This window comes from Mixophyes fleayi, chromosome 7 (assembly GCF_038048845.1).
Source record: "Mixophyes fleayi isolate aMixFle1 chromosome 7, aMixFle1.hap1, whole genome shotgun sequence".
NCBI classification, from domain to species: Eukaryota; Metazoa; Chordata; class Amphibia; order Anura; family Limnodynastidae; genus Mixophyes; species Mixophyes fleayi.
Genome location: NC_134408.1, coordinates 23,458,210 through 23,481,119, shown reverse-complemented (window position 1 = coordinate 23,481,119; position 22,910 = coordinate 23,458,210). Strand labels below are relative to the sequence as shown.

General features: G+C 42.6%; 1 long non-coding RNA gene across 1 annotated transcript in view; it reads left to right on the top strand.

The window, feature by feature from the left end:
• Positions 1-477: 477 nt before the first annotated feature.
• LOC142097489 (uncharacterized) overlaps positions 478-22,910 on the top strand; it is a 398,805-nt gene continuing 376,372 nt past the window's right edge. The window contains exon 1 of the long non-coding RNA XR_012678190.1: positions 478-532. This is a non-coding gene — a long non-coding RNA (uncharacterized LOC142097489). The remainder of the gene's footprint in view (positions 533-22,910) is intronic.

Below are 22,910 nucleotides of genomic sequence, written 5' to 3'. Positions count from 1 at the left end.
CGGATCACAGGTGATTTTATGCCGTACCATAGCGTGACGTTGTGGGCGAAGACCAAGAAATTGAAATGCTCTTTCCATGAAGTCTGACTGCTCTGAAACTCATGTTGTTTATTTTACAGAAATATCTGCTTCTCTCATCACATCTATCTTCTGTTACTTGAATCGTGATTGTAAGCAGCCATTATATTGGATACTTATATTTTTTTTTAAATTAGGGTAATTTACTACGTGCAGGAACTTGTGTCTGCACTTGTATGAGGAGAGTGCACAACTATGAGTCTATGACATTCTCATATGTTCTAGCGTTATTGATTGGGAAGAAGCCAAAACAAGACATCAATGAGGCAGCTGCCTCTTAAACCTCATGGTGGGATAAAATATCCTTAATGACCCTATAATAGGCCTGGCTAAACTGTGGCTCACCAGGTGTTGTGCAACTACAAGTCCCAGCATGCTTTGTTAGTAAATTGCCAGCCAATAGCTGGCAGAGCATGCTGGGACTTGCAGTTTCACGGCACCTGGAGAGCCACAGGTTGGCCAGGCCTGCCCTTTAAGATATTCAGATTAGTTCCCTCAATAAATTACTTCGTTTAGCAATATTTTTTATCTTTGCTATCCTAATTTCCATCTTACAGATTGTTACATCTTCTTTATTTAATTAATCCTTCCGCTGTCCCTTCTGGTTTTAATACTGTCCTGTGTCACTTCCAATCATTTCTTACGCTGGTCTCTTTGTATTTATAGACGCTCTGTTGCCATATGTTTTGTACCCACAAAAAGTTAATATTTAAAATATCTGTTTTTTTAAATTCCGGGTAGAGCAGAGCTCAGTGTGCAGCTTGAGTGAGCACAAAGCGCGTGGAAGTGCTCTATTTAAAATTTTTTGTTTAGCAACTATTCAAAACATTTTCAACCTTTGCATTCAAACACGGATATTATATGCGTGCAAGAACTTGCGTCATTTACACTACACGCACACAGAAATGTCACAGTAGGCGTCTGTCGTGAGTGCTGCTTCGGGTCCCCTATGGTAATTATCGCTCTATTAGATGGATCAGCAATGTTTATGTGCCTGTCTCTCATTTAAGACTTGTCTCGTGATTTCCTATGTGAGACAATCTAATAAGGCATTTCATTGTGCAATACTTTATACCTCAAAACACTTGATAAACATAACTTTCAGGACACAAAGCACTATATAAACACATAAAAAGACAATGTAGAACCTGGTGACAGGTTCTTTTTAAATTCGTTTCCAAACTATCTACTTATGAGATAGGAAATCTGTTGGTGATTTAGCTGACATGTATCATTTGAGATTGAAAAGATAGTTGCCGGAGCACTAACATTCTCTCCTTTACGGCTCATTGCAATAGAATTTGGCAGGCACCCATAAATATTTGACTAAATTGAAACTATGATAATGAAATCTACAGTCATCTTATTAAATGGTTAAATATTGCTTCCAACTAAGCACAAAAATGAACAACTATATTTTCAAATCATCTTATTATCAATTGGGGAATAGGATATTTCTATCAGCATTGTAACTCTTCAATATCAGTAGTTCCTGGCACTCAGAAGTTATGGGTCAGCCATTTATTCCTCATCAGAAAACCAGACGGTTCTTGCAGATCTGGGACTGATTCATCTTTGAACGCAATGTGAGCGCATCTTGAGGGCAGCACGGTGGCTTAGTGGTTAGCACTTCTGCCTCACAGCACTGGGGTCATGAGTTCAATTCCTGACAATGGCCTTATCTGTGTGGAGTTTGTATGTTCTCCCTGTGTCTGCATGGGTTTCCTCCGGGTGCTCCGGTTTCCTCCCACACTCCAAAAACATACTGGAAGGTTAATTGGCTGCTATTAAATTGCCCTTGGTCTGTCTGTCTGTCTGTGTCTGTGTGTGTTAGGGAATTTAGATTGTAAGCCCCAATGGGGCAGGGACTGATGTGAGTGAGTTCTCTGTACAGCGCTGCGGAATCAGTGGCGCTATATAAATAAATGGTGATGATGATCTTGCGTTTTTAAAAACCTGCACGTAACTTATACGCCCATACCCCTGTATTCCATATCAATCTGGGTTTAAGTATACTCTGATTATACAGTACCTACCGTGAGTAGACAGACAGAACACAGTGCTGAATAGGCACATTCATATGTGCAATACAAGGTCCCATCAGAGAGCATGCCAACATTTTTTTTTATAAAATAAATATACAACTCTATAATCAGTAATTTTTTTGGTTTACATGAAATAGATAAATCAGGATGTTCTTAATACATCCTGTACATAAAATGCATGTTTATAGTTTATCTTACTTGCACACACATGTTCTGGCATGCATACGTGTCAGTCATCACTATCAGGCAGCACTTACACCTGCTTTGTAACTGGTGCAAATGATACGACTAAAAAATGTACTTAAGAGATGCCCTGAACTTGAATGGCCTTTGGCACACTCTTACTGTAGATTGTCTATGTTTGTCCTCACCGTCCTCCCCGTGTTCCGCCCTTCCAGTCGTAGGTGGTAGTGTCGCTTGCTTTCGGACATGAACCACATTCATTAGTGTGAGTCCCATTCCGGTGCATGCGGGGAGATATTTCATGCAAATGGACTTATAGACAGCTCTCTTGTTGTGACCTCTGTCTCTAGGCGGGCTTTGGACTAATTTGGTTCAGTTGACATTTATTGGGACAGGGATTGTGGACACAACACCAGCTAGGATTAACACAGCCAGAGAACCCTAAGTTACTAATGGAATTCACCAGAGCCCATGGCAAGGAGGGATGAATTTGGCTACATGTAGTAACCAGTTCACGTTCCACCGAACTGGCCCTTAGTGTGGTGGGCGAACACTATAAGTAATAGCTCAGAAGACAGAATGGTCAGATAAGCTGGATGCAGGCCACACAAAATAGAATCATCAGGCAGGGGAATAATTAGGGAAAGCCTAAGATCAAAAACAATCTGTTAGTGCAGTACAAAATCAGGATCCAAGTCTCAGAGAAACAGGAACAAGTCGGATCAATAATCAGCAGTCAAGTAGTAATTAGTATAACATGATCAGGAGCTCAGGATGGCCGATACTCTGGCAGGCAATGACAGACAGAGCAGGTTTAAATACTGTTTGGAAGTTCAACTCCCCGCCCCTGTGATGTCAGCTGATTGCATCTTAGTGAGCTTGCATCAGCTGTGCTTGCAACGCTGTGAAGTGAAAGATAGAGACTAAATGCAGGATTCCTAACGATTTGTTATGCCAGTGGAGAATTGAACGATTGGGCATCCATTCTCCTTCCTCCACCCATGTTTATTAAACACACTAGACATAGTAATTACCACAGATGTATCACGTCTACGGTGGAGAGCCTTTATGGATTCAAAGGCAATGAAATCAAGAAGATTCACATCAATGTGCTAGAGCTCAGGTTGATGAGATTTGCTTTAGAGGCTCTTCTACCTTCCGATACCATGCCTCACTTTGCCCATATTCAGATGCAGTATCATACATAAACAGGTTGGGGGTACAAGTTCTCACAAACTATTCAGAGAAGCCTTAGTTCTAATGCATTGGGCTCTCCCAAGAATGATCTTGTTGAGAGCAACCTACATCCCTGGAAGCCTTAACAAGCTAGCAGATGCATAATCCCAACAAAAACTAACACTGAGTGTAGTAGTATTAAGACATACCCTTTTTCAACACATAGAACAAAAATTCAGTCCAAGACACTTATTTATTTGTTTTTCCAAAAACAGCCAAGACCCAAAGATTTGTCTGGATGTGTGCATTATCATTCCCATGGACAGACCTTCTAAATCCTTATGCTTTTCCACCTCTGGAAATTTTAGGGAGGGTATTACAGGAAGTACGAAAAGACCAGGTCAGAGAGCTAGTGCTGGTATACCCTGTTGGCCATCATTGGTACCCTCTACTAGAACAGTTAATTAAGGGTCCAAATATATCTCTAGGATTTCCCCAACGTTGCTTCCTGGGAGCAAGGGAAATGCTACTAGCTTGTCCCTACAGAATGCGGATAGCGGCCTTTAAAGTCCACAATTCTCTTTCTCTGGTCACAAAGACATTGCTAGAAGCATCCCTAAGACCTTGTACAAAATCCCAGTATGACGCAATATCACAGGAATTTATATTTTGCACCACCAATTAAGAAAATAATTGATAATAACTCAAACGATATTTGACAGCTAATCATTAAACCAACCTGTATCTTAGCATCAGCAGCCAGAGGTTCAGAACTCATATTAACACATTTCACAGACCCCTGGCTTACATTTACCCTGGATGGGAATCACATCATTGTCAAAACTCCTCATTACATCCTGAAAAATCATTTCGGGCAGCTAAGGTGAATACAATTAGAGGCTGGATTTTACCTAAAATAATACGGGAATGAACTTGGTCTGTTTCAAAGGCCACTCAATGCGGAAAACAGTTACGATAAAGGAAGCCTCAAAAGGGGGTCCTTAACACATAATTATGTGGGTGGTTATATGGCCTACCTCCAGAACTTCTGTTAAACACTATTGGAGTCCTATGAGCCTAAACAGAGTAGAATTTTTACTGGCAAATACCAGATGACATCAGCTGTTGCTACGAGCCAAGCCTTGTAGAACAAACCAGGGTTTGCAAGAATCTATGATCTCAAGGGAGGACACCTAGGGTTAGGGGTTAGGGTTAGGGTTAGGCTAGACCACCTAGGAAAAGAACCACATGCTCCCACCCCAATATAAAATCTCTGACAGTTGCTCGTTATTGCAAATTTAAATACCACATTAACGGTCAAGTCTTCTTTCACAATAGAACAGAAGTCAACAAACTGGGACAACTCTCTATAAGCCAAATACATGGTGGAGACATTGGAGACATTGAGTTGATTCCACACCAAGATCGTAAAGTTTTAATGGGAAATTTAAAGTGATCAGGCACAAGCTCCTTAGCACCTTATCCGATCATGTGACCACCTTATCCAACCATGGGACCATGCCACCCCGCTACAGAGTAGGTGGGATAAAGATTGACGCAGTCTAGTTCTCTCGGAGTCTTGCAATACCTCACCAGCTATTTCTAGGTGGCCATCTCTCCCTTGATAAAATGAGATTTGCAGATCATAGATTCCTGCAAACCCTGTTTCTTTTCATGCTACTCAGCTCAAACATAGAAAGAGGACTGGATACACCCAGCTCACCAAAGATAATGAATCTGCAGGATTATATTACATACTCTCTGTTAAATGGATAGTTTGCCTTGGGCGAGCTTCATGGACAATACACAGTAGTTCTGCAAAAGCCGGAGAGCTGATATTTGCTTCTTTTTGCTATAAAGTAATTCATGACAACACAATGTTTCAAAGTGACCTTACACTAGTCCATTGTACATTCATGTTTTGTACAAGGGTTTGTTACCTGAACAATGCAATCACTATCTGTATAATAGACACTTATGATAGGTTCCCTGTAAGAGTGGATAGAGCATGAAAGTGACTGCTCTTTATGAGATATCACATCTATCTGTCTTCAGATAATGTATTCAGTCCTGTAAACATAACAGATGCTGTTAGTGCGCAGGAAAATAAAATATACTATCTATCTATTTCTATATAACTATATACTATATCTATCTATCTATCTATCTCATATCTATCTATCTATCTATTTCTATATAATTATATACTATATCTATCTATCTATCTATCTACTATATCTATCTATCTATCTATCTATTTCTCTATCTATCTCATATCTATCTATCTATCTATTTCTATATAACTATATACTATATCTATCTATCTATCTATATATATATATATATATATATATATATACTATATCTATCTATCTATATTTGTACAGCAGGTTCGGAAATATTTGGACAGTGACACAATCTTCATAACTTTTACTCTGTGCGTCACCACAATGGGTTTGAAATTAAACAACAGAGATGCAATTGAAGAGCAGCTTTAATTCAGGGGTTGCACAAAAAAAGTGTTTCGGAATTGCAACCATTTTTATACAATGTCCCTCACTTTGAAATGTAATCGAACAAATTAACATAATCATAATTAAAGTGTTCATTTTTATTACTTAGTCAGGAATTACTTTGCTGGCAATGACTGCCTGAAGTCTGGACCCTATGGACATCACTGGGCTTCCTCCTTTGTTCTGCTTTACCAGGGCGTTACTGCAGCTGTCTCCAGTTGTTGTTTGTTTGTGGGTCTTTCTAGATTTAGTTTTGTCTTCAGCAAGTGACATGATTGCTCGATCAGGTTGAGATCAGGTGATTGACTCGGGGTTACTTCCGCGGTATGTTTTGGGTCATTGTCCATCTGTACTGTGAAGCGCCATCCAATCAACTCTGCTGCATTTGGCTGTATCTGATCAGACAGTATAACTCTATACACTTCAGAAATCTTCTACTTCTGTCACATCATCAATAAACACTAGTGACCCGGTGCCATTGGAAGACATGGATGCCCAATGCCATGACACTGCCTCCACCCTGTTTTACAGATGATGTGGTATTCTTCGGATCATGAGACATTCCAAGCCTTCTCCATACTTTTTTCTTCCCATCATTCTGGTACAGGTTGATCTTAGTTTCATTTGGCCAAAGAATCCTCTTCCAGATCTGAGCTGGCTTTTTTATATTTTTTTCGGCAACGGCTAATCTGTCCTTTCTATTCTTGAGGCTTATGAATGGTTTGCACCTTGTGGGGAACCCTCTGTATTTGCTCTTGTGAAGTCTGCTCTTTATGGTAGACTTGGATAATGATATATCTATCTTCTGGAGAGCGTTCTTCACTTGGCTGGATGTTGTGAAGGGGTTTTTCTTTATCATAGAAAGGATCATCATCATCATCATCATCATCTATTTATTTATATAGCACCACTAATTCCGCAGCGCTGTACAGAGAACTCATTCAGTCCGTGCCCCATTTTACAATCTAAATCCCCTAACATACGCACACACAGACAGAGAGAGACTAAGGGCAATTTAATAACAGCCAATTAACCTATCAGTATGTTTTTGGAGTGTGGGAGGAAACCGGAGCACCCGGAGGATACCCACGCAAACACGGGGAGAACACACAAACTATCCTGCGATCATCCACCACTGTTGTCTTCCATGGACGTCCAGGCCTTTGTGTGTTGCCGAGCTCGCCAGTTTCTACTTTTTCTCTCAGAATGTACCATTGATTTGGCCACTCCTAAGGTACCCGCTTTCTCTCTGATGGATGTTTTTTGTTTTTGCTGTCTAAAGATGGCCTATTTCACTTGCGTTGAGAGCTCCTCCGACCGTATGTTGTGTGTTCACAGGAACAGCTTCCAAATGCAAATGCTACACTTGGAATCAACTCCAGACCGTTTGCCTGCTTAATTGATAATGAAATAATGAAGAAATAGTCCCCACTTGTCCAAGAAACAACTTTTGAGCCAATTGTCCAATCACTTTTGGTCCCTTGAAACGAAGGGGCTACATATTAAACAGCTGTAAATCCTAAACCCTTGCCACAAATTAGGGCTGAAAAAGCCTGAACTTTTGGCCCATTACTCTGTATATATATATATATATATATATATATATATATATATATATATATATATATATATATATATATATATATACACATATTATACACGGTTGCAGGGTTTAATGCACAGAAGTGGAAGCACCGACAACGAAAGTGGGGAATGGAATGAAATCCAAATTGCATTGAATAGATACATGACAGACAGCAGTATCATCTACTTACAAAGTGTGACTGTGCTGTAACCCGTGGCAACCAATCGGATAATTGCACACGATTTCTGTTCTTTGTAAATACTCACTTTATTGGGGCCTGCACCTACATATATGGATTTGCAGATAGACCTGAAAAAAATGTAAATGTAAAAGAATGTTAAATGGTTATTTAAGGGCCTAATAAAGAAATAAAGTGGATATACCGGTAAGCTGAAAAATTGACCTCACTTGCTTTAAAACTCATACATGAGTTATCTATTCATAGACATAGAATGATACGTAGAGAGTTGATACTCAAATCTGTTTTGCAACCTCAGCCTCATCTATCTGAGAGTTATAATGATGAGCTGTATAAATGTGGGAGGGTCTCCTTTTATAAAGGGAGTAAATAAACTCTATAACAATGGGAACGTTCTTCTCTGCCCATCTATTTCTGTCAATGTGAGATTGTAGGCAGACGAGGTAACTAATATGAAGTCCTCCGCAGCAAGTATTCCCGCTAACAGGGCTGTCTGTTCATTGATTAAAGACAGTGACTGAGGATGGAGGACAGACATTCATAGAAACATATTGGCTTCCGCAGCGGGCAGTGGCCAATTTCTGATTCATTTTCTGATTAACTAGAACTGTTCCGACATTCAAGGAAAGAGACGTGTACCCTTCACTTCAATGTATCAAAATATTTCCCCCTCTTTATAGTGTTCAGAGCTGTGTCTCTCAACCCTGTCCTCATAGATAGATTAGAGGACATTTTCCACTTTAGAAAATGACCTGCTAATAATGCCCCTATCAGCACGTCACAACGAGTAGCGTGAGAAGTATTTGTGCTACTCAGTCAAACATGATGACATCGTCAAAAGGATATGGCAGAGGAGCAATCTGTACATAGAGGCAGCTCCATATTACAGAGGAAGAAGCTACAGGAAACTTAAGTGCTAGATACACTCTATACCTATAACTATACATAGGATAGGTGTCTATTTTGCTCAATTAACACCTTATAAAAAAAAAGTGCAAATTATCCTTTAATGTTATTGAAGCTATTAATATTTACTATGGTCATTATCATGCTAGCCTCACCATCAGTGACACACCCACTAGTTCTCAAAGCCCCACCCACTATCTATTTCACTGCTGGCGCTACTTTTCGACAAGGTGCTTTACCTGCCACAACATGGTCACCAAGGTGTCTGGTATAGCCTCGGCATTTTATTTTTAAGATTACACAACTGGTCCTGTGATTGAGCAGGGAAATATCCTGAAATACGGCGGCTCTTATTTGCGTCTACAGCAGTAGAGCGTCTACCTCAAGGTGCCCAAACTGTAAAAGCCACATAAACGTCCAAACGCTTATGTTTATGTTTTTCTCTTACAATGAAACTATGTTTATTGCATTAGCCACTTTTGTGTGCTTGAGGTTTTTTTTTTATTACATTGATCGAACTGTGTCTAGAAATGCAGATCCCCGATGAAGTACAACTGAATGGTGCAACGTACGTCCCATTAAAAATATAGGATGAGAACCGATCACTGATTGTTCTGAGGAAGGGGAAAAATCAAGTGTTTTTGCATCCTTGCAGCAAGGAGGCCCCTAACATGCCCCCTCCATTATACTTTTTCTCATTGTAATAATCTCCTTTGCTTGTTTGGTCTTCTCACATCCAGGCTCCCAACAAATCTATAGCCAAGCTTATCACTTCCTCCTATACAGTATTTATAACTACTGCAGGAGATATGGTTTCCAATCCGTATGTTGCTGACATCAGCATCTCCTCTCACACAAGGTTCATACAATTATATAGAATGTTTAACAGGTACCCAGACATTATACTGTGTAAGGGTATGTCTCAATACGCCATTAGTTCTTTTACCAGCACTACTTCAAATGTCTATTATTCCCGCATCACAATACATGTTCATTTCCATACAAGCCTTACGAAAAGTGCTAAGTATTAATTTTCCACCTCCTTAATCTAAACGATGGAAGATACTCCCTTTCCTCCTCTTTAGGAGTACCAATGACAAAATTAGGCCTCCACTAAGACACAATTTTCAGGGCTGGCAGAGTTGCAGTTTAATGTTGTCCTGACGCTTCAGCCCGCAAGGTAATTAGATTTCCAGCATGGTAACTATTGATGCTGTAAGTACATGAGCCGGATGCAGCAAGTCCTAGGGGTATATTTACTAAACTGCGGGTTTAAAAAAGTGGAGATGTTGCCTATGGCAACCTATCAGATTCTAGTTATCATTTATTTGGTACATTCTACAAAATGACAGCTAGAATTTGATTGGTTGCTATAGGCAACATCTCCACTTTTTCAAACCCGCACTTTAGTTAATATACCTCCTAGTGTGGTAGCTATTGTTGCTATAAGTACATGAGCCGGACGTAGCAAGTCCCAGTGTGATGCGATCTACCGCAGATTGTTCTGCAAATTGGGTCCTTTCATTTCGTCTGCTGCCGAGGAAATTGCCCCCCGGGAGGCTCATTCAGGGACTCAGAATTTCATTTGTAACCAACATTTTACTATTATGTGGAATAAGCCTATAAAATGCACTATTTTCCAATCATTGCACATGTTCCATCTGCTCCTGTTTACTCCCATGAGTTTGTATATCCCATTTGCAACACTCCTCGTGTTCCCCACCATGGTCTGTTGTACCCTCTTTAATCGAGCCCACAGTTTATATGTCACTACATTACCAGTTACCAAAGTGATAAATACCAGATTGATCAATAGCCAAATCCAAGAATTAATTTCTCCAAAGTCCCGCAGCGTCCGCTGACTGGTTGGTGTCAGTTCTTCTGTTTGTGGATCCCTGGTCCTAGTTCTATTGATTCTTTGCTTCTCAATTTGCATTTGAAGCATAACAATTTTTCTTTGAAACATTACATTTTATAGAGGTTTCGGCATCATTATACAGTACTTAGCTGACACCTAAGTAGACCTTTTATCCTCACGTTGCTGCCCAATTCTGCAGCTGCTTTTCTATAATTTGTCTAGACACTGAATATGGAAAAAGGGCTTGACCTGTATCTGTGATAATGTCAGATCATGTTACATTCCAGAAATATTCTCACTTAAGTAAATGATTACAATAAAGAAGGATAGGTTTGGAGGCATATAGGGGCCGATTCAATTTGACCATGTTAGTCTAGGAATAACGCAGCGCTAATTGAATTACCATTAACACAGTAATTTTTAGCCTTGAGGGCTGCGAGCAAAACTCAGCGTTAAAATTATCGTATTAACGGTAATACTGCGCACTTTTACCGTAGTGACAGTAATAGTGCGCAGGCCATATTCAATTACCTTCCGGGATCGCGGCTGCGCGTAGCCACGCACAGAAAGCGCAATTACGGTACCAACACTATGCAGATTCCAGGGTGCGAAGGGAAATCTACAGTGTATCGCTATGGGAAGAAGGCCGCCTCCATCCCGATAGACCAATAAAATGAAAATGTATTTTCTACACTTGATATGATTCAACATTCTTAAAGCACAAATATTACATTTTTAACCATTTTCTGAACCCACACTGAGCTCACTTTGTCTATGTATGAGATAATCTAGAGGACCTGATCTGCGAATAAGCTTTTGGAGAGGCCATGAGTGTAACCGTTGATATGTGACTGAGGAGTTTGATGACCTCTGACTTTATTCCATTGCAACCGCTAAGCTTATTGAGCAGAAAGACAGGTGTAAATAAATGTATCTCTGGTGTGACTTGAGATGGTCTGGCGTCCAACACTTATTTGTATTATTTTGTCCTGCACCACAATTTTTCAGAATTGTGTCCACTGCACAGACCCTATGTTAAACACCTGAGTATTCAGTGGACCCTCTGGTCTTGTATGCCATATCCACGCTATAGACGGAGCTAAAGAAGAGAGATACAGCGAGGGGGGTATTACACTACATCCTGGCACGCCAAATAAGTGGTCATGGAGCACAAGAAGGGTTTCACACAAGCACAAAATGGCTGCCTCCACTATGTGTAGCCAATAGTGGCGTCCTAGCCCTCTGTTGCATTGTAATTTGCTGGGGTTATGTCAATCTCACCAATGTTACAGGGGAGGGAAATACATTAAACAGGGAGGACTGTGAGAGAACATGAAGCAGTTATCTAGGAACAAGTCTGAGGATGACATGAAGAGCCAGGACATTGTCAGGCAGAGTCCAAGTTTGATCCCTGTAACCTTTAGAGGAGAAAAACAACACAAGGCTGCTTGACATGTCCAAGTAAACACAATCTTTTCTTCAGGGAGACAATTCATCTGCAGGAGAAGAACTTGGTGCGTTACTTGTTTTACGATGCTCTGGTTCTTCCTTACAGTAGTGCTAGAAGCTGATCATGTAATCAAGAATTCTCAGGGAGTTTGTCTACATCCCGTCACAACTGACTGTCAGTAACAAAATATTCCAGACGCAGGTGATGCATTTGAATTTTAGTCACTATTTTTCCTAGTTTTCACCCCAGGTAGCACTCAGCATGTTGAAGTTGTTTAAGTTGTGAAACAGAAATATATTGGATATCGTGTTAATTACATAAATTATTAACTTGGTATGTGTTAGAAATTTTTTGTACAATTCTTTTTGCTCCCTCACACACTGTGCAGTGCATTTGCCATTTTGTTCTGCCATGTGCAAAAGGGACAACTTTTAACATCCAAAGTGGGTGCAAAAGTTTGCATCATCTGATGGGAGGAGCCTTCCATAGATACGGGCTTGTGTACTTGTAGCGCCAGCGGGGAACAGGACAGACGCAACACAAAAGAACTTACCTTGTAAACAATGGTCACCTCCAGTCCGCCTCAGATATCCCAGCTGCGACCCGATCCCAGCAGATCCGCAGCCGCAACCCTTGTCAACTCCAACCACGTCCCTCTAAGAAAGAGACAGAGATTATGGCCGTGCCTACCAGGTAAGGGCTGTCCGAGAATACGGCAATGAACAAGGACACTCTCAGTCCAAGCCCCCTTGCCGCCTCCTCACTTTGCTCTTGCCAAGGCACGGGGGACTACAGGCACTTGAGACCAGGACTAGTCCCGCCTCAAGTACCTCGCACACCACCCGGTGAGGGCCTAACCGAAAGGGGGAATCGAGCGTGATACTCACCGGGACACTCCCACTTCCGACCCGGTTCTCCTGCACCTCCCCGACACCTGCGGATGACAAGGAACACACAGCCTCCCTCTGCGCTCTCAGTGAGACTAAGATGGGCACCCACAAACGCTAAACTGACTACAACAGCGACCCGACCCTAACAACGCTCTAATGGTCGGCAACGCAACTAAGTCAAACAACTATGACTAACTAGGTGTGGTGCACTAACGGAACTGCTCACTAACCACTACGGGAAACACCAGCCGTTGTTCACGGACTTAACCGGAGGGCGGTTCCTAACCCCCTCACCCAGGCCGTACCAAGAAGCTGCCTTCTTGCTATGGGGTCACCCACGGATCCTAAGGACCGGCTGCACCAGGCCCGACTGAGGCTAACTGGAACAGCACACTAACCTGCGTACAGACTGCCGCCCGGAACAGCCGATCGAAACTGAACCGCCCGACTGCCTGCACCCAGATATCAAACACGTATCCCACTCCGGAACCGCCAGGCAACCTTCACGGAACCGAGGACTGGGACACTCAACCAGAACCACGGGACGCCCCCTGGAACTGTGTTGAGCTGTGCTGCACTGCCACTGACTCACTCAGTCACCCTCTCTGGAAACCAGTGTGACCCCAGGGACCTAAGGGACGGGAAAACTATGTATGGTCTTCCCTGACTATGTGTGAGCTGGTAACTATACTTGTCCCCCATTAATGGGGGCCTGACGTCTTGCCCCTGGACACAATTATGTAGCACACCCAAAGATACAGTAATACAGACAATACTCGCCGCACAGACAGAATACAGTAATTTGTACGCTACTCACCAGAGCACACCGCTGCTAGCCAACCAGCCAGTTGCTACAGCACCACAGGAGCCTCCGCTCTACTGTACCTCCTAACTCTGTGTGCTCACCTCGCACAGGACCGCGCCTATACTCAAAAGGCTCTCACACCTCTAACACACCACCAGGGCCTTCTGCCCTTCACACGACGGGCCTCCGCCCAGCTACTCACAGAGCCTTGTGCTCTACTTGCGGGCCTTAGCCCCCTCTCTGACTCAGGGCTCTGAGCCCACTAACTAGGGCCTTGCGCCCTGCTACCTAGGGGTACTAGCCCCTACCTACTTAGGCCTTGAGGCCTTCCTATCTAACTATGGGCCTTGTGCCCTTCAGGCTATGAGCTTTCAGCCCCCCTGCTTAGGCCCTGTGGCCTTTCTATGGCCTCTAGGCCACTACCTACCCAAGGGCCTTGTGCCCTTGTACCTGGGGGCTCTGAGCCTCCCCCTCTCTATCTACTAACAGGGGCTTGTCCCCTTTTAACAACTTTGTGGCCTACTGGCCCACTACTGCATAAGGGCCTAGTGCCCAGTTCCCTGGGCCTTGTGCCCCTAATACAATGTTGCACGGGCCTTCTGCCCGACCGTGGCCACGGGCCTAGTGCCAGACCTACTGCTGAGGCTACTTACCTGCTCCGCGCAGGAATCTCAGCTTGCCACACCGTCTTCTGCCTTCTTTTCCGGGTCTTCCAGACCCTCCAGCCGGCGGCGCCTCTTCTGTTCGGCGCGGGTCTTCTCACTGTGGAGGCGGGGGCGCTCTCAGCCCTTACAAGGGCTCCTCGCCGACGTTGTCTGCTCTGGCGACTTGCTTGCAGTCTTCTTAATCCGCCGCCACTCCAGACGTCTGCACCCTCCTCCGCCGACGGACTTCTGTCAAAATGGCGCCGCCCGGCGACTTATATAGTCGCCGGCACGACGTCATCAGCAGGCGCAGCCGCCGCGAGCGCTGATTGGCTCGCCGTGGCACCAATCTTTTAAACAGCCAGGCGAGAGCCACGATTGGCTCGCGTATCCAGCCGCTGATTGGCCAGCGGGGAAAGATGAGCCCTGATGGCTCATCCTTCCTCCGCGGCCAGAACCTGCAAAGATGAAGCCATACTTACCACCGCTGGAGCGCTGGACGGGTAAGTAATTTCTGTCTTATTTTTTCACCCCCTTGCTGGGCACCGGAATCAGGGGCGTCTTCTGTCCCTCCAGGGACACGGCGGTAGCGGGCATCTTCACCCGCTTCTCGGGCATCAGCTCCGGGGGCACAGTGATGGCGGGGGTCTTCTCCGGGGACATCTCCACATACTAATGCACCACACATCCCTACTGCAACACTGCGGTCTCACCTGTATCGCCACATAACCTACTCCGACACTGCTGTCTCATCTGTATATTCACATCACTTATTCCGACACTGTTGTCTCATCTACATCTTCACATCCCCTACTCCAGCAACATTGTCTCACCTACATCTTCACATTCTATATTCTGACACTGCTGTCTCATCTACATCTTCACATCCCCTACTCCGACAACATTGTCTCACCTACATCTTCACATTCCATATTCTGACACTGCTGTCTCATCTTCATCTTCACATCCCCTACTCTGACACCATTGTTTCACCTACATCTTTCCACCCCTACTCTGACACAGCTGTCTCATCTACATCTTCACATCCCATATTCCCATACTTCTGTCTCATGTACATTTTCACATTGATGAAGGCTTATGTGAATGGGAGACAAGAATTTAAACAAGGATGACTAGGATTCTCACTCGATGGGTATTCTAAATCCTATTAATGACGTCTTGACTTGACGGTGCTGTGGATTGTTTCCAGTCAGCTGGCAGGTGGTGGATGAAATAATATGAGCTTATTCTGAATCTCGGTGGCATAACTCCCGAGGGAAGGAGGTGTAGGCCAGGAATAGGGGAATCTCCATCTGTAAAATCATGTGTATACTGACAGTGCCACCATATTTGGAGGAAGAAACCCTCCCCCTGGGCAGACCCTCCAACATCTATCTGAGATATCTGGGTTATCTGGGTTAAGTTGTGCAGTGTCATTGGAACATATTACCACCGGTATAATAATTTGTATATATTCTCTTTTGTTCTTACACAAACAGAGCTAAAGGCTGCATTCTCTATCATTTCTGCCCAGTCCTCACCATCCAAGCTCTCTCCAAGGTCCGCCTCATACTCCCACTATTGCTAGTCTCTCTGAATATTCAGTTTGGAACGCAGAGTAGATACTATGCCCTTTGTTAATGCCAGTCGGAGGGGTCTGCTGGATAGGCTGTCTTTGATTTTATGTTGGAAATGCCTTATTTGTAAATACTGGAAAAAGTTCTTATTAGGGTACATTAAATTATTAGATGTATTAAATTTGTTCTGGATGTCAGCAAAGGGTAGAAAGGAATTATCACGTGTAATATCGTCCATATGTTTTATGCCACCTGCCAGCCAGGGTGCGAATGAATATGGTCGACAGCCCCGGAGGGTGATCAGTTTTATTATAGAGAGATATATTGGGAGAGAATTCTATTGGAACAGTCCCAAATTATCAGAGAATGGGATATTATAGGGTGGAGCGAAGCTGCTTTTGGGCATTTTGGAAATGGTAGACAGTGGAGGAAGGAGAGCGAGACCCCCTCAAACTCTTTGTGTTCCCCATTGTCTATATTCTAGCAGGTTTTGGGCTGCACCACTGGATGTACTGATTGAGCTGTGCTACCATGTAATGACATTTAAAATTTGAGACAACCAGACCTCCACTCTAAGGGGATCACTGTAAAAAACAAAGTTTAATCTGTGGCACTTACCTGCCTCCATAAGTCACGTGGTATAATGTTGTCAAAATTTTAAACCGTATGGGGGATAGAAATGGGGAAAGTCTGAAAATGATATCATAACCTAAGAAGCACATTCTCTTTAATTGCAGCCTAATCAGGATATATAATGATGAGCCCAGGTGTTGTGATCAGACTTGATCTGAGTTGGTGATATCATTTGTTTATATGGATTTTTGATCTTACGTTGATGCCTCTTATAGGGATCAGACTGTTCCAGGGAAGCTCACACCGTGTCTGAGATATAGGGCCTCATTCATCAAGAGAGCTGGTACAAGTGATACGACTGAAAACACGTATCTTAATGATGTCCAAAGCTTTCATCGGAAGCTGCTATGTGCGCTGTAACTTGGAACGCCCTTACTGTAGATTGACTACGTGCATATACCTCTTCCACTCTCCATTGCACCCCGAAATCACAGGCTGTGGTAAGGGTCCTTTTCGCTCAAACATGAATTGGACGTTGCTGCGCTCTCTGGCGTATGGCAGAGCGATTGTACGCAAAATACGGCATGTAACAGCATTTACGTTCCCTTGATGATTCAGGCCCATAAAGTCTAGAACCACATTGTTCAATTTCATTAAAGAGTTGGGGGAAAGATTGGTTTGGGTAATTAAATATTTCTTATAATAATGTTACTCTGTTTAACTTCTTCAGATGATTTCAACCTATTTAAATTGTTTCTGATGTACCTTTAATTAACGTTTCCTCTGGCAGGAGACACTCTTATCTGTTAAATGAATTCCTAATAAAAACCCTTACTCCAATAGAGAAACTGTATCAGTATTTAATTCCAATTTTGCTACAGTACATTAATTTTAGTCTTGTGAAAATTAGTCGGGTAATCTTCATATATCTTGAAGCACTTTTCACGCCTCGAAAATGAGAAAAATAACACGGTAGGGACTACGTGTAATCATTCATTCAAAATTTCAGAATAGCTGTCCCCCAATTGACTTCTCTACAGAATAATACATATATATTCGCCATTCAATCTCCACTCTGTTACAATTGAGGATGACGTCAATCTTTGTATTTTCATGGCTCCTCTGATTTATGTAAATGGAGCCGTCACAAATCGCCTGAGTGAAACTACCACAAAGTTGATTGATTGAAATTGTAAAGCAAATCTCATCTCATTGTACCATAGAGAGACTAAGTTGAAGCGTCAATCTGACTGACTGGCTTAGGATCGGAGAGCGGACAGACACGTCCCACCTGCCTGTTAACTCTTTTGCTTCTTAATCAATGCTCCTGATTAAATAGTTCCTTTAGGAGGCTTTTACAGACAATCAGCCGAAGCTACACATTTAGGGAATACTATTGCGGACTTGGTGAAGATAACACCAAATATACTCATGTTGTACCCTTCCCTCAATGGATAATGTTTAATTCAAAAGTAGTTACAATGGAACGGGCATTTTTATGGCATTACTGTCCATGTTCTTCGTGAGGGATTTTATCTCAATCCAAATATAAATATACACCTCTTCTCTCTGTGGACTAATACGCTTCTTCAGCCTCCAATATGACCCACTATGCAGTCCACAGACAAATCTATTTCTGCCCTCCTCCTCTAAGCTCTTGCCTCTCCTATATTACTATCGAAAGCTCAACTTGTCCAAAAAGGAGCTTATCATCTTCCCTGTCCCTGCTCTAGCACCTCCCATTTCTCAACATCTCCCCCCGTACCATAAGCTTACTGCCTGTTTTATCCACAAGTTCACCCTCAACTTCACTCCACACATCCAGTCCCTTCTGCTGCCTTTTTGCTTTCTCCCTTGAAACATCAACAGAATGCTTCTCTTTCTCAGTTACGATATTACAAAAACCGGCTGTACCCTCACCTATCTTTTCTCTCTACAATCCATCCTAAACTGATCTTCCTCTCTCACCCCTTCACGTCCCTTGCACTATGTAAGTCCCTACAATGGCTCCCCATTACCTACATAATTCAGTTCAAGCTACTCACACTCACTTTGAAAGCACTCACCAACACCTCCTCTTTATACACCTCTGACCTCGTCACAAGATACCCTCCCTCTTGCCCTGTGTGATCTGCATCTCACCTATGACTCTCCTCCTCCCTGGTTACCGCAAAAATTGTGCAAGGTTTTTTGGTTTTGCACATTTTTCTTGCACTTAGGGCACAAAAGCACTGTTCCCGGGCTTTCAATGAAATAATGACTCTGCTCCTCCCTGGTAGCCACCTCTCACCCCTGGCTCCAAGACTTCTGCCATGCTGCTCCCTGCCTGACCAGACTTCCCCCAACTTTCAAGTGCATTACTTTTGTCAACCTTACATGTAATTATTCTGTTTTTATGTGTAATTTGTGTTTTGTATGACTTGTAACTCTGGCTGTTCGGCATTGCAGGGTTCTGTGGTGCCATACAAATAAACAAGAATGATCATATTATCATACAATAGGGGATATAAAGTTGACAGTGAGATTGAGGCACAGAGGAGGCATAAAGAGCTTTAAAAGGCTCTTGAGCTGTCAGCTGGCATAACGCTATTTTTAATAGATAGCTGCCACACTTCTCTGCTAATCTATAGTAAAGGGACTAGAGCTAGCAGTCTAACCATTTAAGGTAAGACATATACCAGCTAGTCTGGCTGGTACGTATAGTGCGCCTGCGGGTTGCTTGGAGAACGTTGAAAGAACTCAAGCCACATATGAAGTGTGGCTCTAGACAGCACACGCCAATATGGTATGGAGGAGATGTTTGGCATGAGACACGATGTGTTATCTTACATCGCCTCTATGTTCATATATCGCCAGCTTTGAATTGGGTGGGGATAGAACAATCTGTGACCAATCGGATCACAGCAGCTGGAGATCATTGTGTGATCGTGTAGGAGGCAGTGACTTGTCCACTTGTGTAACTGTGTGGTACTCTGCAGTTGGGGTAGTGTCGGTGGCTGCTTTCTTCATCTAGAAAAGATATCTTCAACACAATGCAAAGAGTTGTGAGCTCCACGACCAAGACAAGACCCAAGAGTAATTGACACTTTAAGGGAAAATATTTATTACGGGTTTAGGGAAAGGAATGGAGAATATTTTTTTAAAGCTGACTAAACAACACTCAATCAATGAATATTAACCGTTACGGACACTCAGCCCCAATATTCACAGTTTGACTATTTGTACTACGCACGCTCACTAAAGCTTGTGGTTATTCATTTCTCTTAATCTCTAGGATGTGAACAATACAATGAATGTTTTATTAAGGAAACTTTAAATGTCTCAGTATGATTAACTTTCATTAAGAATCAAAGTGTCCCACTATAAGTAAAAAGTTCTGTGTATGTGTGTAGGACCTAAGTCTTCTCAGTACTGTATTGTACCCCAGTAGCACTTAGTTTGAAATTGGAGCAATGCCTCTTTCCCCTAAATCACAGAGAAATAATGACTCCCCTCTTCCCCTGGCCAGGTCTTACTAACAGGTATATGATGTGACTGACGTGCAGGTCTGCAAGTCTCTTATTTGATCCAGTTTTCTATGTGGTGACCATGGTTCTTACACATCATGAAGCTTAGCCCTGGCAACAGTCTCTCTGCGGTGTTGTCACTATGTAGTAGAACTCTACCTAATCTATTCTAACTACTTTCTATCCCCTATCTTACGCTCTATTTATCAATACCTATCCCCCCCAACTCTCTCCCACTTTCAGACTGTTCTTTATGAGTTAGACTTTACCCTGTTTAGTAACTTATTATCTGCCAAACCTCTCCTCAGGTAATACTACTCAATTACCGTAATCCTCCTCTCTCCTCCCTTTAATACTGTGTTACTTTTATTTCTTTTAAAAAACTACTGTAATCTCCTCAGGATTAGTGATTTTCTCATCTTTCCCTACTCCTCTCCCTCCGTTGCTCTCTGAATCTCGACTCCATCCACCGCTCTCTCCCCTACTCTTCTCCATCCACCGCTCTCTTCCCCTTTCATCTACAACCACTGCTCTCTCTTCCTCTCCACAACATCCTCCTTTCTCTCCGCTCTGTCTCCTACACAACTCCATCCACCTTTCTTTTCCCTTCTTGTCTCCATCCGTCGCTCTCTCCCCTTCTCAGCTTCTTCCTCCACTCTCCAGCTCCTCATCTCTGTTCTCCATGTTTCCTTAGTATTTTTATTGTCTTGTGTCTCCCCTTGGTTGCCTTCTTTGCTGCATTCCTCTATCTCCACTTGCTCTCCTGTCCCACCTACACTTCTGTTCAGACCCTTCTCTTTTATAATCTGTACTACATTTTTCTTCCTCTAGTCTACTTATCCAGTGTCCAGCCCTCATCTGCTATCCTTTATCTGTACATTCTTTCTTGTATATTCCATTGCTCTGTGGTGGCTCAAGCTCTCTAAGTCACAATCATCCTTTTGATTGGCCACATGTGTAGGCGCAACATTAGGCCATATGGGTGAGAGGTCGTGTGGAAAACAGTTGTTATACTTCTGTAATGGTTCTAAACCTCAATACCTCCTGCTCCGATCATCAAATGCTGTAACAAAAATAAACTTTTATTTTCTTTTTTTTATTTCTTTAAGATAGTATTTTATTAGTTTATATTCTAATATCATTATACCTCACCCGCACAGGGACTGAATAAAACGTAAAAGGGTACACCTATAATTGCGTTAATGAGGACACAGCAGTCATGATGTGAGGAGGGCAATAGAGGGAAGCCATAGACAGAGATAGAGACTTAGGGGTATATTTACTAAACTGAGGGTTTTAAAAAGTGGAGATGTTGCCTATAGCAACCAATCAGATTCTAGCTATCATTTATTTAGTACATTCTACAAAATGACAGATAGAATCTGATTGGTTGCTATAGGCAACATCTCCACTTTTTCATACCCGCAGTTTAGTAAACATACCTCTTCGTGAGCCTTGACTCACACAAAATTCTGCATATAAATTTTACTAGAGAATCATGTAAAAAAAAAAAAAGCCAATCAACAGGCATTGTCTCAGGTCTGTAGCCTTATTCATTCTTCCTGGATTATACCAGGGCATACAATTTGTGAATGCTCTCTGGGACTGTGAATATTAGTAGTGCTGACTAAACAATAGACAGTACATATGATACATAGATTGTCTCTATTGGTGTACCCAAGCAATACGGGATGTAGTTTAAAAGTCGACAGTCAAAACGTCTGCACATTTATAAGGTTGACATTCATAATGTCTACGTGTTCATAAGGTCGACACGGTTAAGATGTGGACATGTAAAATGTGTGCAGGGGTACAAAAGTTGCCTGCCCCCCCCCCCCCCCTCCGCTTCCCCCCCGCAAAAAATAAAAAAAAATAAAAAAAAAAGCTTAACCAACCATAATGCTGTCAGCCTAGACTGGTACTAGCAAAATCGGGGAGACAAAAAAGCATCAAATCACCCCGATTTGACTATTATCAGCACTGTAGGAAGACAAACTGCACTGTAGGGTCACCCTGTCACAATGCCAGGCCAGTTCCAGGCCTGTCAGCATGGGACCAGATTCCCTAGGGAGTTAAAGCCGTGAGAAATCCCCACGTAATATATATGACTGATCACGCCGGTAAGAGCTCATTTGTGGTGTGAGCTCTCAGGAGCTAGTATTGCACCACATATTAGGGTTCGTAATATTGCCAAGCCAAGGATCCCTGGTTTTATTACGGATGAAGAACCTGGAACTAAAGAGGGTGGATGAGGGTAGTGTAGGGGTGTTTTTATTTAAATTAAAAGTCTTTTTACATCAGTGTCTGTGATTTGTTACATTTTTCCTTGGTGAACTACAGGTCCCAGTAGGCCCAAAACACTTAATGGCACCCTGTAGTGCACCAGGGACAAAGTTGATTTTCTTTGCGGCTGCCCCGATCTCCCTACAGAATCTAGCCATGTGCTGACCGGCCTGGACTGTGGATTTCCCTATGCCACCAGCCCAGGCTAGTAAAGCCTAGTGCTGGTAATAGTAAAATCATGGGGTACCCCGTGTATTTTGTCCCCCTCCCAATTTTGCTACTACCAGCCTAGGTTGGCAACACTAGGGTTGGTTAAGTTGTATGGCGTGGACGCCGGTTTTTTTTTTTTCTTTCATGTATTGCCGGTTTAAATCTAATGATATATGTCAACATTTTGACTGTCTACTTTACAACACTGTCCACATTTTACATGTCAACATTTTAACTGTGGTGACCTTATGAACATGTAGACATTTTGAATGTTGACATTTCATACCCAACCTGGCAATACATGGTGAATCACAAATTGCATGGGTGTTAGTATATCTGTATAGGTAATGGCATTAAGGCCAAATACAGGAAAATAAATTGCTTTGCAGTGCATTTAGACAAATATACCAGTAGATATCACTAATTCAA